This window comes from Lepisosteus oculatus, unplaced genomic scaffold (assembly GCF_040954835.1).
Source record: "Lepisosteus oculatus isolate fLepOcu1 unplaced genomic scaffold, fLepOcu1.hap2 HAP2_SCAFFOLD_40, whole genome shotgun sequence".
In the NCBI taxonomy this organism is placed as follows: Eukaryota; Metazoa; Chordata; class Actinopteri; order Semionotiformes; family Lepisosteidae; genus Lepisosteus; species Lepisosteus oculatus.
Window position 1 is genome coordinate 1,813,397 of NW_027167934.1, and position 15,083 is coordinate 1,828,479.

General features: G+C 52.0%; 4 non-coding genes across 4 annotated transcripts; 2 read left to right on the forward strand and 2 right to left on the reverse strand.

Moving 5' to 3' along the window:
* Positions 1-4,447: 4,447 nt before the first annotated feature.
* Positions 4,448-4,617, forward strand: LOC138228126 (U1 spliceosomal RNA). Its single transcript, XR_011185221.1, has one exon. It is a non-coding gene; the product is annotated as a U1 spliceosomal RNA (small nuclear RNA).
* A 636-nt stretch (positions 4,618-5,253) lies between these two features.
* LOC138228324 (5S ribosomal RNA) lies at positions 5,254-5,372 on the reverse strand. The gene has a single exon (XR_011185404.1). It is a non-coding gene; the product is annotated as a 5S ribosomal RNA (ribosomal RNA).
* Positions 5,373-12,312: 6,940 nt separating this feature from the next.
* Positions 12,313-12,484, forward strand: LOC138228148 (U1 spliceosomal RNA). Its single transcript, XR_011185237.1, has one exon. It is a non-coding gene; the product is annotated as a U1 spliceosomal RNA (small nuclear RNA).
* Positions 12,485-13,119: 635 nt separating this feature from the next.
* Positions 13,120-13,238, reverse strand: LOC138228134 (5S ribosomal RNA). Its single transcript, XR_011185228.1, has one exon. It is a non-coding gene; the product is annotated as a 5S ribosomal RNA (ribosomal RNA).
* Between the last annotated feature and the right edge of the window lie 1,845 nt (positions 13,239-15,083).

Consider the following 15,083-nt stretch of genomic DNA (forward strand, 5'->3'; position numbering starts at 1 on the left):
TGCAAGACCTGTGGCAAACAGGGACATTTAGCCTCTGACTGTTCAATGCTGCCAAAGTGCAATTTATGTGGCTCGGAAGGACACGTTTTTAAGAACTGCCCTCACGCCTACGCCAATAAACTCAAAATGAGAAAGGATGAGGCAGTGCTTGTTTCAGCCAAACCGGCCCGAAAATCCAAAGCAAACAACAAGTCAAACAAAGAACCCTTGTTGGACAAAGACTCTCAGCCTCCAGCCAGGATCAGTCCTGCTGTGGCTCCGGGGCTGGTGGAAGAGAAATCCACTACGCCCCCACAACCGCAGACTGCACCAGACAAGCACGAGGGTTTGAAAACCCCCGAGAACAGCGAGGACCCCTCCCCCACTCCTGCTCCTCAGAACGAGGGCCAGTGTGGGGCCCTCCGGTGGAGCGGGTCCAGCGAGGATACCCAGGATTCAGCGGAGCTGCTTTTCTCAGACTCTGCAAGTGCTACAGATGCCCTCCTCTCCTCCATCCAGTCCATCACGGAGGATCTGCAGCAGCTGGTGGGTGAGGGGGAAGAGGAGACTGGTGCATCGGCTGCACCCCTTTCCCCTCAGTGCTCCCAGGAGCTGGACTTGAGGAAAAGAAAAAATGACTCTGTTTTCTCCCCGAGCGAGGAGGAAGGAGAGCATGGCGATGGGGACAGCTGGAACCTCTCCACCCCTCCCTCTACCCCCTTCCTTGAAATGGACTCTGTGAACGCTTTTACTGCTGCCACCCTGATGAAGGCTCATTCAGAGGATGGCTGGCAGGAAATTGGTAAGAAGAAAAAGAAAAAGAAAAAGGTAACAGGTGAGACCGAAGAGAAATGTGTTTTGTAAAGACTGGTTCCACTTTCTTATGTAATATGGCTCTTAACATAATTTCTCTTAACACAAGAGGTATCAATGACAGAGTTAAATGCCAGTCTGTCTTTGATTACCTCCAGCAGAGAGAGGGAGATGTGTTGATGTTGCAGGAGTGTGCTTTAGCCTATCAAGAGAGGTATAAAAGTTTTGAAGATAGGTGGGATAAAGGGCCTTCTGTTTGGTCAGGGGACAATAACAACAGAGCCTCTGGCGTGGCCATTCTTTTCAAAGGATGGGCATTCAAATTGAAAAGTATTCAGAGGGTCATAGATGGCAGGTTGCTGTGTGTGGATGTGGAATGGGGGACCGTTAACCTGCGGCTAATCAATGTGTATTGCCCTACTGACGTAGGAGGAAGGGTGGAGCTACTCAAGGCACTCTCCCCCCTATTGTTATGCAGCACAGACGTGATAGTGGGAGGGGATTTTAATTGTATCTTAGAGCACACAGACAGGCAGTCTAGCTCGCCGATAAAATTGGATTCCAGCTCACTGGCCCTGCAAAACTTAGTTCAAGACTTTAAACTCTCAGACACATATAGATGTATATATCCCACAACAGCAGGATATACATGGTCAGGGAGGAATAGCAGCTCCAGAATTGACTATTGCTTTGTCTCAGAGAGAGTGAAAGTTGTTGGGGTCACTCTTCAGCCTGTCTTCTTCTCAGATCATCAGGCTTTAGGGTGTAGAGTGGAACTCCAGGGCGGGACTGTCTTTGGCCCAGGCCTCTGGAAACTCAACACAAAGCTGCTAGAGAACGAGGGGGTAGTATCCCGCTACAAGGAGAAACTATCACAGTGGCTGTCCTTGCAGTGTCTGTACGGGTCAGTAGGAGAGTGGTGGGAGGAGGTGAAGGTGAGGACAAAGGCCTTTTTCATGGCTGAGGGAAGGAAGGCTGCTGCCAGACGGAGAGGAGTGCTAGCCAGGAAACAGAGGCAGCTGCAGCGTCTCTACACGATGCTGCACAGTGGCTTCGATGTGCTCGAGGATATCGCCCTTTTAAAAAAGGACATCCGGAGCATAGCCGAAGAAAGTAGTCGAGGAGTGCTGTTAAGAAGCAGAGTGCAGTTCTTGGAAGAAAATGAGAAGTGTACTCGCTTCTTTTTCAGGAAAGTGGTAGGCTCCAAGACTGTCATGGAAAGTGTAGTTGATGAGGAGGGACGAGAGAGAACAGAGCCGAGTGCTATCCTCTCCTGCACCGAGGCCTTCTACTCAAGACTGTACAGCTCTACAGAGGTAAAGGATGAAGATATTCATTTTTTTACCTCAAAGCTAGAAAACATTTTGAGTGAAGAAGATAGGGAAGTACTTGAGAGGGATTTGACAGTAGAAGAGCTGAGACAGGCTATGGAGAGCTTACAGAAGGGGAAAACTCCGGGTGCTGACGGGCTCCCTAAAGAATTTTATTGCACCTTTTGGGATCTGCTTCAGGATCCGCTACTGCTCCTATTCGAGGAAAGCTACAAGACAGAATTGCTGCCTGACTCCTTAAGAGAAGGCACTATCTCTCTCTTGTTTAAGAAAGGAGCAAAAAATGACATAAAGAACTGGAGACCCCTCAGCCTGTTAGGCGTAGACACTAAGATCCTGTCCAAAGCCCTTTTCCTGCGCCTACAAAATGTAGTGGCCTCACTGGTAGGGAAAGAACAGACTTGTGGGATAGCAGGACGCCTGATGAGCGACAACCTGGCCTTGTTGAGGGATGTCTGTCTGTACTCTGAGGATCGCTCCCTCCCTCTGTGCATTTTAGGTGTAGACCTAGAAAAGGCCTTTGACCGCCTAAACCGGCAGTACTTAACATCGGTACTTGAGCACATGAAGTTTGGCCCCATCATGAGAAAGTGGATTAACCTGCTGTACACAGGTAGCAACAGCAGAGTCATGGTTAATGGCAATAGATCACGCACCTTTGAAGTCTGTTCAGGGGTGAGGCAGGGCTGCCCATTATCCCCCTTGTTATTCGTTTTGGCTATGGAGCCCTTAGCCTGTGCCTTGCGCCAGGATCAGGCCATTAATGGGATACCAGTGCCTGGAAGTGGGGGAGGAGAGGTAAAGACATCTCTATACATGGATGACGTCACCCTGCTCCTCTCTGACAATGCCTCAATTAGCAGAGCTCTGCAGTGCTGTGATCGGTTCTCTTTGGCTTCCTCCGCAAAAATTAACACATCTAAGAGTGAGATTTTTTATCAGAACTGGAGGGAGCCAAAAGAAGGACATGATCTCAGGCTGCAAGAGAAGAGAATTAAGGTCCTGGGGGTGTATTTTGGAGAAGAGATGGGAACAGTAAATTGGCAGAACAAATTGCCAATCTTAAACAAAAAACTGATGCAATGGAAGGACCGAGACCTCACCATGACAGGGAAGGTGCTGGTCATCAAAGCCGAGCTCTTGCCTGTCTTGAATTTTCTGGCTTCTACCTTCCCAATCCCACACCGTGTTGCGGCGGTGCTGAGGAGATTGATGTTTCAATTTCTATGGGGTGGGAAGCAGGAAAGACTCAGAAGGGAAATAATGTACAGGCCGCTACCCTCAGGGGGGAAGTCTGTCCCAGATATTGCTACGAAGCTGCTGTGCATTTTCCTGGCCTCTGTGCTGAGAGGCTTTGCAACAGCACCTGCAGCGCGTACCTGGACTTATTTTTCCAGGCTCTGGGTAGGTAGGGAGGTGTTCAGAGTGTGGGGTGTCAGACCCAAGCTGGACGTCCCACTCTCTGACACATGCCCTGCAATTTATGGGACAGTTAAAAGTTTTCTAAGATCTCACCCAATTGGCCATATTCCCCTCCGAGATGTCAGCGTCCAAAAACTGGAAGATTTCGTAGCACCCCAGAACAATAGGCAGACCCCTGTGGGCATTTTAACATCAGCCCAAACAAGGAAGGTGTGGAAACACACATCCTCTAAATTTCTGTGCAACATTCACAGAGATTTAGCCTGGAGTGTCGTCCACCAGTGCTTACCGGTACGAACTTTCTTGTACCGTAGGGGCCTCACCCCCAGCCCTCGCTGCGTTAGGGTGGGCTGCGGCGAGGAGGAGACTGTGACCCACCTCCTGTGGTCCTGCTTTTTTGCTAAGGCCTTCTGGGCACAGTTTGAAGATTGGTTGCAGGCTCTCTCGCCCCAATTTACCCTGACCGCTGCTTTCATCATATACGGCATCTCTCCTGTCAAGCTTCCTCCTGACGTGTTTGACAGGATCTGGGCCGTGGTGAACAGTGGGAAAGACGCCCTGTGGAGAGTTAGGAACATGGGGCTGTTCAAAGGCATCGAGGTCCCAGTCAAGGCAGCAGGTAGCCTGGCCCTGTTCATCACCCGAGAGAACTATTACCTCAGAGATCTGTGGAGAGAAGGGAGGGAGGAAGCAGAAAATCTGTGGGAAATAGAGGGCATTGGACAGTATCTCAAGAAACTGTGAAAAACATTATCATGTTTAAGTAAAGAATGTGATTTGCACCAGAAAAAAAGAAATTGTTGCTATGTAACTGGTTCCGTGTCAAAATGTAATGAGATGTGATCATATATACTGTTTTAAGTATGTATATTAATGTAAAGCTTTCTGATTTGTGATTTCCTGTATTTTTTTGTGAAAAGAAAATAAAGTTCTTAAAAATCGAAATCGGTTCACCCAGGGCGAGGCTCGGCCATTGCACTCCGGCTGTGCTGACCCCTGCGAATTCCCCAAATGTGGGAATCTCGACTGCATAATTTCTGGTAGTGGGGGACTGCGTTCGCGCTTTCCCCTGATGTGCTTGGTCCAAAATCAGATACAGGAAGGTTAGGACACCACGAGCTGCATGGCTGCGGAAGGATCCCGGTTCGACAGGAGTGGACGCCGCTGCTGGTTCTCGCTGGCTTTTAGTTAGGGGTCCGGAGAAGCATCTCAAGCTAGTTCCACTACTCCTTCCGGACGTTCATTCCCTTTTCAAAGTCAGTCGTTTTGCTGTAGTCTGCGTTCTTTAGGCTGATTATCGAGGTTAGCCTTTATTTGGTCATGGGGGGCCTCGGTACTGTATGCTGAGTCTAAAGACAGTTTCACCCGTTTTCTGATTGCTCGGTTCTGTACCAGTGCAGACATGTCAAACAGTGAATGGCTGTACCTCTATTGTATCCGTGCTCAATGAATGAAATCGGTAACAAATGAATATATGTCTAGTTATACGAAAAATGAGTGGTTTATCGACTCATCTTCATTTGCAGATTTAGAGGCAGCTTCGATATTCGTTTTACAGACGGGTTTTTTTTTTTGAATATGGGTCACACACATGCCACAGCAACAAAACATCTCTAGAGATGAGGCTATAGATCACCTTTCCATCCTGCAGGTTTTCCTCCCAAAGCCTACGGCACCAACGGCGACCCCTGCTGGCCGGGAGAGCAAAAGCTTACAGCACCTGGTATTCCCAGGCAGTCTCCCATCCAAGTACTAACCAGGCCCGACGCTGCTTAGCTTCCGAGATCAGACGAGATCGGGCGTGTTCAGGGTGGTGTGGCCGAAAGCGAAAGTCCCGGCGCCTGACTCGCTACTTGAAGCTGTGTGTGGCGGGGGTTCCGTGCTCCCCGAGCGGGACTGAAGGATCGTTCGTGTGCCACTCTTTGGAAAGGAGCTGCTTTCCAAATCGCATTGCGTGCCTGGATGTTGGCGAATGCGCTCCCTTGTGTTGGCTCGTCCCGCACTGGAGGAGGACAAACAATCTGCACGGAGGAGCACCAGGCAAGTCTTCACCAGACAAAAACCTCCAGTGCACAGCACTCTGGAAACATTTCGGGGCTTTCGCGTGTTTATTTCAGCACGTAAAGCGCACCGGTCCAACACGTCGGCCGGGCGCGCGGCGCCTCCGCCCTCTTGTGGCCTTGCGGCGTCAGAGCAAGAGGCTCCTTCTCGCTGCCCTTCCGCTGTGTTGCAGGGCCCCGAGAGGGAACCCGGAGCGCGCACTTTGTGGGGGGCGGGGGACCGCGTTCGCGCTCTGCCCCCGGTCTCTTGCGCGAGTACTAAATCTCACGGACAGGGGGGCCTCGTCATTGATTGTTACAGGTGAGACGGGGATTAGGAGGAGACCCCGACTGATGGGTAAAGGGGAGCACTAACACCAGAGGGACACCCCCGGCGTCTCTTTTTGAGAGACGCCCTGGGGTTTCCTAATGGCCAAGGAGGGTCGGGACCTCGGTTTGACGCCTCCCCCGAAGGACGGCGCCTGTTTGTGCAGCAGAGTGTCGCCATCAGGAGGCTGGGGCGTAAGAGAGCCACACAGCCCGCAGGGTGAGCGCTCCCTACTGGTCCCAGTCACACCTCTTGCAGGAGCAGCAGCAACCGGAGCTTTTCCGGGGTGGAATCTCCCATCCGGGTGCCGGCCAGGCTCACACCTGCTGGGCTGCCCCGGGGGTGAGCCCAGTCGAGAGTCGCAGGGCCAGATCTAGTCACCGGGGAGAAACGATACAAGTGAAGGATTGCTCGGCTCTCGGCACTTGAAAAGACCGACAAATGTCTCGTTCCCGCCGGAGCTGAATGTACCCGCATGTGTGGTGTCGTCTTCTTCCCCCGCCCTGCTGTGTTTGCTGTATTGTCTCTGAAGCCGGCCCCCCCGAGACGAGATGGGCTGTTCCTGTGCCCCAATTAACACTTTACAGGTGCCATTCCCCGGCATTGTGGCCATTGTCGGTGCTCACACGCGATAAGATAAGGCGGAGGAGAGCGGGGCATGCCCAGCGGCAGACATTCAAGGAGGGGGCAGTGCGAGGTGAGGTGAGGTGCGACACGCCGGAGCCCCGACTCAGCTAATGCGGAGCACTTGTTGGACTGGCATCGAAAGGACGTGTGCGCACGGAGCGAGCCTTCCCTGCGGCGGAGCGCGGGAACATTCTCCCCCCCTCCCGCTGCAGGAGTTGTGTGCACTGCAGCGGTGCCGAGAGAAAAGCACAGAAGGCAGCAGGCTCTGGAGAGCAGGTAAGAGACGGAGCCTTGTGGGCAGGCGAGCAGGCCCGTTTTTTGGAAATTGCTGAAAAGGTTTCTTCGGTGTGTGGCAGGCGCACGTCGCGAGCTTGCGTGGCGATCTGCCGGTCTGGAGTTATGCAAATGAGGCCGAATTGCATCCCGGGACATGCTGCGAATGCGCAACGGCGACTGCAGATGTGTAGGAAACGGCGCGCTCATTTTCTCGTTTTGCCCACACTTTTGAGTGTTAGTGTGGCGTGTGAGTGTGTGAAAGAGTGGGCCCAGCAGGAGGCGGTGGCGTGCGGGGCGAGGAGGTGGCCTAGGCTGCGCTATTTGTGCTGTGGGTGCGGGCCGCTTGCAGGGGCCTGTTTAACTCATACTTACCTGGCAGGGGAGATACCTTGATCAGCCTGTAGGTGGAGTAGTTGGATTGTTTTTCTTTTGTTGGAAGCAGTGTTCGATTTGTGGTTTTTGAAATGGCAACCTTTGGATCCCGTAAGAATGCTGTACGTTTTGAGCTCTTGGATGACCTCTTCATGGATCGTATGCAGTTCAGCAGAAAAGTGTTACAGAAGGAACTTGGCTTTGAACCTCGGCACTTGGATTTCATCTTCGCTCTCCCAGGTCAGAAAGCATTTGAGGTTGTATTTGCTACCTATCCTCTGTTTGAACAATGCGTGGATGTGTTTGAGGCAAAAAGAGGCAAAGTTCCTGCACTTGAGAAGATCAACTTGCAGCCTCTGACACAGAGAGAGAGGAAAACGGTGCATGTTGTTATGTTCTCGGAACTGGCAAAGACGGAGGACATTCACACCTGGCTTAACCAGTACTGCACCGTCCACCATGGAACTGAGGTTAGAGATGTTGATGGTATAAAAACAGGAGCAAGGAAATTCGAGGTTCGCTTGCTACCGGACAGCGTAAATGGAGGCTTAAGGCACCTGCCCTCTACAATCCGGCTGGGCGCCTGCAATGGCTATGTGTTTTATGTGGGACAACCAAAGGTGTGTCGGCGCTGTGGTGCTGTGGGACACCTGGCATCGTCCTGCACTGTGAAATGCTGCAAGACCTGTGGCAAACAGGGACATTTAGCCTCTGACTGTTCAATGCTGCCAAAGTGCAATTTATGTGGCTCGGAAGGACACGTTTTTAAGAACTGCCCTCACGCCTACGCCAATAAACTCAAAATGAGAAAGGATGAGGCAGTGCTTGTTTCAGCCAAACCGGCCCGAAAATCCAAAGCAAACAACAAGTCAAACAAAGAACCCTTGTTGGACAAAGACTCTCAGCCTCCAGCCAGGATCAGTCCTGCTGTGGCTCCGGGGCTGGTGGAAGAGAAATCCACTACGCCCCCACAACCGCAGACTGCACCAGACAAGCACGAGGGTTTGAAAACCCCCGAGAACAGCGAGGACCCCTCCCCCACTCCTGCTCCTCAGAACGAGGGCCAGTGTGGGGCCCCCCGGTGGAGCGGGTCCAGCGACGATACCCAGGATTCAGCGGAGCTGCTTTTCTCAGACTCTGCAAGTGCTACAGATGCCCTCCTCTCCTCCATCCAGTCCATCACGGAGGATCTGCAGCAGCTGGTGGGTGAGGGGGAAGAGGAGACTGGTGCATCGGCTGCACCCCTTTCCCCTCAGTGCTCCCAGGAGCTGGACTTGAGGAAAAGGAAAAATGACTCTGTTTTCTCCCCGAGCGAGGAGGAAGGAGAGCATGGCGATGGGGACAGCTGGAACCTCTCCACCCCTCCCTCTACCCCCTTCCTTGAAATGGACTCTGTGAACGCTTTTACTGCTGCCACCCTGATGAAGGCTCATTCAGAGGATGGCTGGCAGGAAATTGGTAAGAAGAAAAAGAAAAAGAAAAAGGTAACAGGTGAGACCGAAGAGAAATGTGTTTTGTAAAGACTGGTTCCACTTTCTTATGTAATATGGCTCTTAACATAATTTCTCTTAACACAAGAGGTATCAATGACAGAGTTAAATGCCAGTCTGTCTTTGATTACCTCCAGCAGAGAGAGGGAGATGTGTTGATGTTGCAGGAGTGTGCTTTAGCCTATCAAGAGAGGTATAAAAGTTTTGAAGATAGGTGGGATAAAGGGCCTTCTGTTTGGTCAGGGGACAATAACAACAGAGCCTCTGGCGTGGCCATTCTTTTCAAAGGATGGGCATTCAAATTGAAAAGTATTCAGAGGGTCATAGATGGCAGGTTGCTGTGTGTGGATGTGGAATGGGGGACCGTTAACCTGCGGCTAATCAATGTGTATTGCCCTACTGACGTAGGAGGAAGGGTGGAGCTACTCAAGGCACTCTCCCCCCTATTGTTATGCAGCACAGACGTGATAGTGGGAGGGGATTTTAATTGTATCTTAGAGCACACAGACAGGCAGTCTAGCTCGCCGATAAAATTGGATTCCAGCTCACTGGCCCTGCAAAACTTAGTTCAAGACTTTAAACTCTCAGACACATATAGATGTATATATCCCACAACAGCAGGATATACATGGTCAGGGAGGAATAGCAGCTCCAGAATTGACTATTGCTTTGTCTCAGAGAGAGTGAAAGTTGTTGGGGTCACTCTTCAGCCTGTCTTCTTCTCAGATCATCAGGCTTTAGGGTGTAGAGTGGAACTCCAGGGCGGGACTGTCTTTGGCCCAGGCCTCTGGAAACTCAACACAAAGCTGCTAGAGAACGAGGGGGTAGTATCCCGCTACAAGGAGAAACTATCACAGTGGCTGTCCTTGCAGTGTCTGTACGGGTCAGTAGGAGAGTGGTGGGAGGAGGTGAAGGTGAGGACAAAGGCCTTTTTCATGGCTGAGGGAAGGAAGGCTGCTGCCAGACGGAGAGGAGTGCTAGCCAGGAAACAGAGGCAGCTGCAGCGTCTCTACACGATGCTGCACAGTGGCTTCGATGTGCTCGAGGATATCGCCCTTTTAAAAAAGGACATCCGGAGCATAGCCGAAGAAAGTAGTCGAGGAGTGCTGTTAAGAAGCAGAGTGCAGTTCTTGGAAGAAAATGAGAAGTGTACTCGCTTCTTTTTCAGGAAAGTGGTAGGCTCCAAGACTGTCATGGAAAGTGTAGTTGATGAGGAGGGACGAGAGAGAACAGAGCCGAGTGCTATCCTCTCCTGCACCGAGGCCTTCTACTCAAGACTGTACAGCTCTACAGAGGTAAAGGATGAAGATATTCATTTTTTTACCTCAAAGCTAGAAAACATTTTGAGTGAAGAAGATAGGGAAGTACTTGAGAGGGATTTGACAGTAGAAGAGCTGAGACAGGCTATGGAGAGCTTACAGAAGGGGAAAACTCCGGGTGCTGACGGGCTCCCTAAAGAATTTTATTGCACCTTTTGGGATCTGCTTCAGGATCCGCTACTGCTCCTATTCGAGGAAAGCTACAAGACAGAATTGCTGCCTGACTCCTTAAGAGAAGGCACTATCTCTCTCTTGTTTAAGAAAGGAGCAAAAAATGACATAAAGAACTGGAGACCCCTCAGCCTGTTAGGCGTGGACACTAAGATCCTGTCCAAAGCCCTTTTACTGCGCCTACAAAATGTAGTGGCCTCACTGGTAGGGAAAGAACAGACTTGTGGGATAGCAGGACGCCTGATGAGCGACAACCTGGCCTTGTTGAGGGATGTCTGTCTGTACTCTGAGGATCGCTCCCTCCCTCTGTGCATTTTAGGTGTAGACCTAGAAAAGGCCTTTGACCGCCTAAACCGGCAGTACTTAACATCGGTACTTGAGCACATGAAGTTTGGCCCCATCATGAGAAAGTGGATTAACCTGCTGTACACAGGTAGCAACAGCAGAGTCATGGTTAATGGCAATAGATCACGCACCTTTGAAGTCTGTTCAGGGGTGAGGCAGGGCTGCCCATTATCCCCCTTGTTATTCGTTTTGGCTATGGAGCCCTTAGCCTGTGCCTTGCGCCAGGATCAGGCCATTAATGGGATACCAGTGCCTGGAAGTGGGGGAGGAGAGGTAAAGACATCTCTATACATGGATGACGTCACCCTGCTCCTCTCTGACAATGCCTCAATTAGCAGAGCTCTGCAGTGCTGTGATCGGTTCTCTTTGGCTTCCTCCGCAAAAATTAACACATCTAAGAGTGAGATTTTTTATCAGAACTGGAGGGAGCCAAAAGAAGGACATGATCTCAGGCTGCAAGAGAAGAGAATTAAGGTCCTGGGGGTGTATTTTGGAGAAGAGATGGGAACAGTAAATTGGCAGAACAAATTGCCAATCTTAAACAAAAAACTGATGCAATGGAAGGACCGAGACCTCACCATGACAGGGAAGGTGCTGGTCATCAAAGCCGAGCTCTTGCCTGTCTTGAATTTTCTGGCTTCTACCTTCCCAATCCCACACCGTGTTGCGGCGGTGCTGAGGAGATTGATGTTTCAATTTCTATGGGGTGGGAAGCAGGAAAGACTCAGAAGGGAAATAATGTACAGGCCGCTACCCTCAGGGGGGAAGTCTGTCCCAGATATTGCTACGAAGCTGCTGTGCATTTTCCTGGCCTCTGTGCTGAGAGGCTTTGCAACAGCACCTGCAGGGCGTACCTGGACTTATTTTTCCAGGCTCTGGGTAGGTAGGGAGGTGTTCAGAGTGTGGGGTGTCAGACCCAAGCTGGACGTCCCACTCTCTGACACATGCCCTGCAATTTATGGGACAGTTAAAAGTTTTCTAAGATCTCACCCAATTGGCCATATTCCCCTCCGAGATGTCAGCGTCCAAAAACTGGAAGATTTCGTAGCACCCCAGAACAATAGGCAGACCCCTGTGGGCATTTTAACATTAGCCCAAACAAGGAAGGTGTGGAAACACACATCCTCTAAATTTCTGTGCAACATTCACAGAGATTTAGCCTGGAGTGTCGTCCACCAGTGCTTACCGGTACGAACTTTCTTGTACCGTAGGGGCCTCACCCCCAGCCCTCGCTGCGTTAGGGTGGGCTGCGGCGAGGAGGAGACTGTGACCCATCTCCTGTGGTCCTGCTTTTTTGCTAAGGCCTTCTGGGCACAGTTTGAAGATTGGTTGCAGGCTCTCTCGCCCCAATTTACCCTGACCGCTGCTTTCATCATATACGGCATCTCTCCTGTCAAACTTCCCCCTGACGTGTTTGACAGGATCTGGGCCGTGGTGAACAGTGGGAAAGACGCCCTGTGGAGAGTGAGGAACATGGGGCTGTTCAAAGGCATCGAGGTCCCAGTCAAGGCAGCAGGTAGCCTGGCCCTGTTCATCACCCGAGAGAACTATTACCTCAGAGATCTGTGGAGAGAAGGGAGGGAGGAAGCAGAAAATCTGTGGGAAATAGAGAGCATAGGTCAATATCTCAAGAAACTGTGAAAAACATTATCATGTTTAAGTAAAGAATGTGATTTGCACCAGAAAAAAAGAAAATTGTTGCTATGTAACTGTTACCGTGTCAAAATGTAATGAGATGTGATCATATATACTGTTTTAAGTATGTATATTAATGTAAAGCTTTCTGATTTGTGATTTCCTGTATTTTTTTGTGAAAAGAAAATAAAGTTCTTAAAAATCGAAAAATCGGTTCACCCAGGGCGAGGCTCGGCCATTGCACTCCAGCTGTGCTGACCCCTGCGAATTCCCCAAATGTGGGAATCTCGACTGCATAATTTCTGGTAGTGGGGGACTGCGTTCGCGCTCTCCCCTGATGTGCTTGGTCCAAAATCAGATACGGGAGGGTTAGGACACCACGAGCTGCGTGGCTGCGGAAGGATCCCGGTTCGACAGGAGTGGACGCCGCTGCTGGTTCTCGCTGGCTTTTAGTTAGGGGTCCGGAGAAGCATCTCAAGCTAGTTCCACTACTCCTTCCGGACGTTCATTCCCTTTTCAAAGTCAGTCGTTTTGCTGTAGTCTGCGTTCTTTAGGCTGATTATCGAGGTTAGCCTTTATTTGGTCATGGGGGGCCTCGGTACTGTATGCTGAGTCTAAAGACAGTTTCACCCGTTTTCTGATTGCTCGGTTCTGTACCAGTGCAGACATGTCAAACAGTGAATGGCTGTACCTCTATTGTATCCGTGCTCAATGAATGAAATCGGTAACAAATGAATATATGTCTAGTTATACGAAAAACGAGTGGTTTATCGACTCATCTTCATTTGCAGATTTAGAGGCAGCTTCGATATTCGTTTTACAGACGGGTTTTTTTTTTGAATATGGGTCACACACATGCCACAGCAACAAAACATCTCTAGAGATGAGGCTATAGATCACCTTTCCATCCTGCAGGTTTTCCTCCCAAAGCCTACGGCACCAACGGCGACCCCTGCTGGCCGGGAGAGCAAAAGCTTACAGCACCTGGTATTCCCAGGCAGTCTCCCATCCAAGTACTAACCAGGCCCGACGCTGCTTAGCTTCCGAGATCAGACGAGATCGGGCGTGTTCAGGGTGGTGTGGCCGTAAGCGAAAGCCCCGGCGCCTGACTCGCTACTTGAAGCTGTGTGTGGCGGGGCTTCCGTGCCCCCCGAGCGGGACTGAAGGATCGTTCGTGTGCAACTCTTTGGAAAGGAGCTGCTTTCCAAATCGCATTGCGTGCCTGGATGTTGGCGAAGGCGCTCCCTTGTGTTGGCTCGTCCCGCACTGGAGGAGGACAAACAATCTGCACGGAGGAGCACCAGGCAAGTCTTCACCAGACAAAAACCTCCAGTGCACAGCACTCTGGAAACATTTCGGGGCTTTCGCGTGTTTATTTCAGCACGTAAAGCGCACCGGTCCAACACGTCGGCCGGGCGCGCGGCGCCTCCGCCCTCTTGTGGCCTTGCGGCGTCAGAGCAAGAGGCTCCTTCTCGCTGCCCTTCCGCTGTGTTGCAGGACCCGGAGCGCGCACTTTGTGGGGGGCGGGGGACCGCGTTCGCGCTCTGCCCCCGGTCTCTTGCGCGAGTACTAAATCTCACGGACAGGGGGGCCTCGTCATTGATTGTTACAGGTGAGACGGGGATTAGGAGGAGACCCCGACTGATGGGTAAAGGGGAGCACTAACACCAGAGGGACACCCCCGGCGTCTCTTTTTGAGAGACGCCCTGGGGTTTCCTAATGGCCAAGGAGGGTCGGGACCTCGGTTTGACGCCTCCCCCGAAGGACGGCGCCTGTTTGTGCAGCAGAGTGTCGCCATCAGGAGGCTGGGGCGTAAGAGAGCCACACAGCCCGCAGGGTGAGCGCTCCCTACTGGTCCCAGTCACACCTCTTGCAGGAGCAGCAGCAACCGGAGCTTTTCCGGGGTGGAATCTCCCATCCGGGTGCCGGCCAGGCTCACACCTGCTGGGCTGCCCCGGGGGTGAGCCCAGTCGAGAGTCGCAGGGCCAGATCTAGTCACCGGAGAGAAACGATACAAGTGAAGGATTGCTCGGCTCTCGGCACTTGAAAAGACCGACAAATGTCTCGTTCCCACCGGAGCTGAATGTACCCGCATGTGTGGTGTCGTCTTCTTCCCCCGCCCCGCTGTGTTTGCTGTATTGTCTCTGAAGCCGGCCCCCCCGAGACGAGACGGGCTGTTCCTGTGCCCCAATTAACACTTTACAGGTGCCATTCCCCGGCATTGTGGCCATTGTCGGTGCTCACACGCGATAAGATAAGGCGGAGGAGAGCGGGGCATGCCCAGCGGCAGACATTCAAGGAGGGGGCAGTGCGAGGTGAGGTGAGGTGCGACACGCCGGAGCCCCGACGCAGCTAATGCGGAGCACTTGTTGGACTGGCATCGAAAGGACGTGTGCGTACGGAGCGAGCCTTCCCTGCGGCGGAGCGCGGGAACTTTCTCCCCCCCTCCCGCTGCAGGAGTTGTGTGCGCTGCAGCGGTGCCGAGAGAAAAGCACAGAAGGCAGCAGGCTCTGGAGAGCAGGTAAGAGACGGAGCCTTGTGGGCAGGCGAGCAGGCCCGTTTTTTGGAAATTGCTGAAAAGGTTTGTTCGGTGTGTGGCAGGCGCACGTCGCGAGCTTGTGTGGCGATCTGCCGGTCTGGAGTTATGCAAATGAGGCCGAATTGCATCCCGGGACATGCTGCGAATGCGCAACGGCGACTGCAGATGTGTAGGAAACGGCGCGCTCGTTTTCTCGTTTTGCCCACACTTTTGAGTGTTAGTGTGGCATGTGAGTGTGTGAAAGAGTGGGCCCAGCAGGAGGCGGTGGCGTGCGGGGCGAGGAGGTGGCCTAGGCTGCGCGATTTGTGCTGTGGGTGCGGGCCGCTTGCAGGGGCCTGTTTAACTCATACTTACCTGGCAGGGGAGATACCTTGATCAGCCTGTAGGTGGAGTAGTT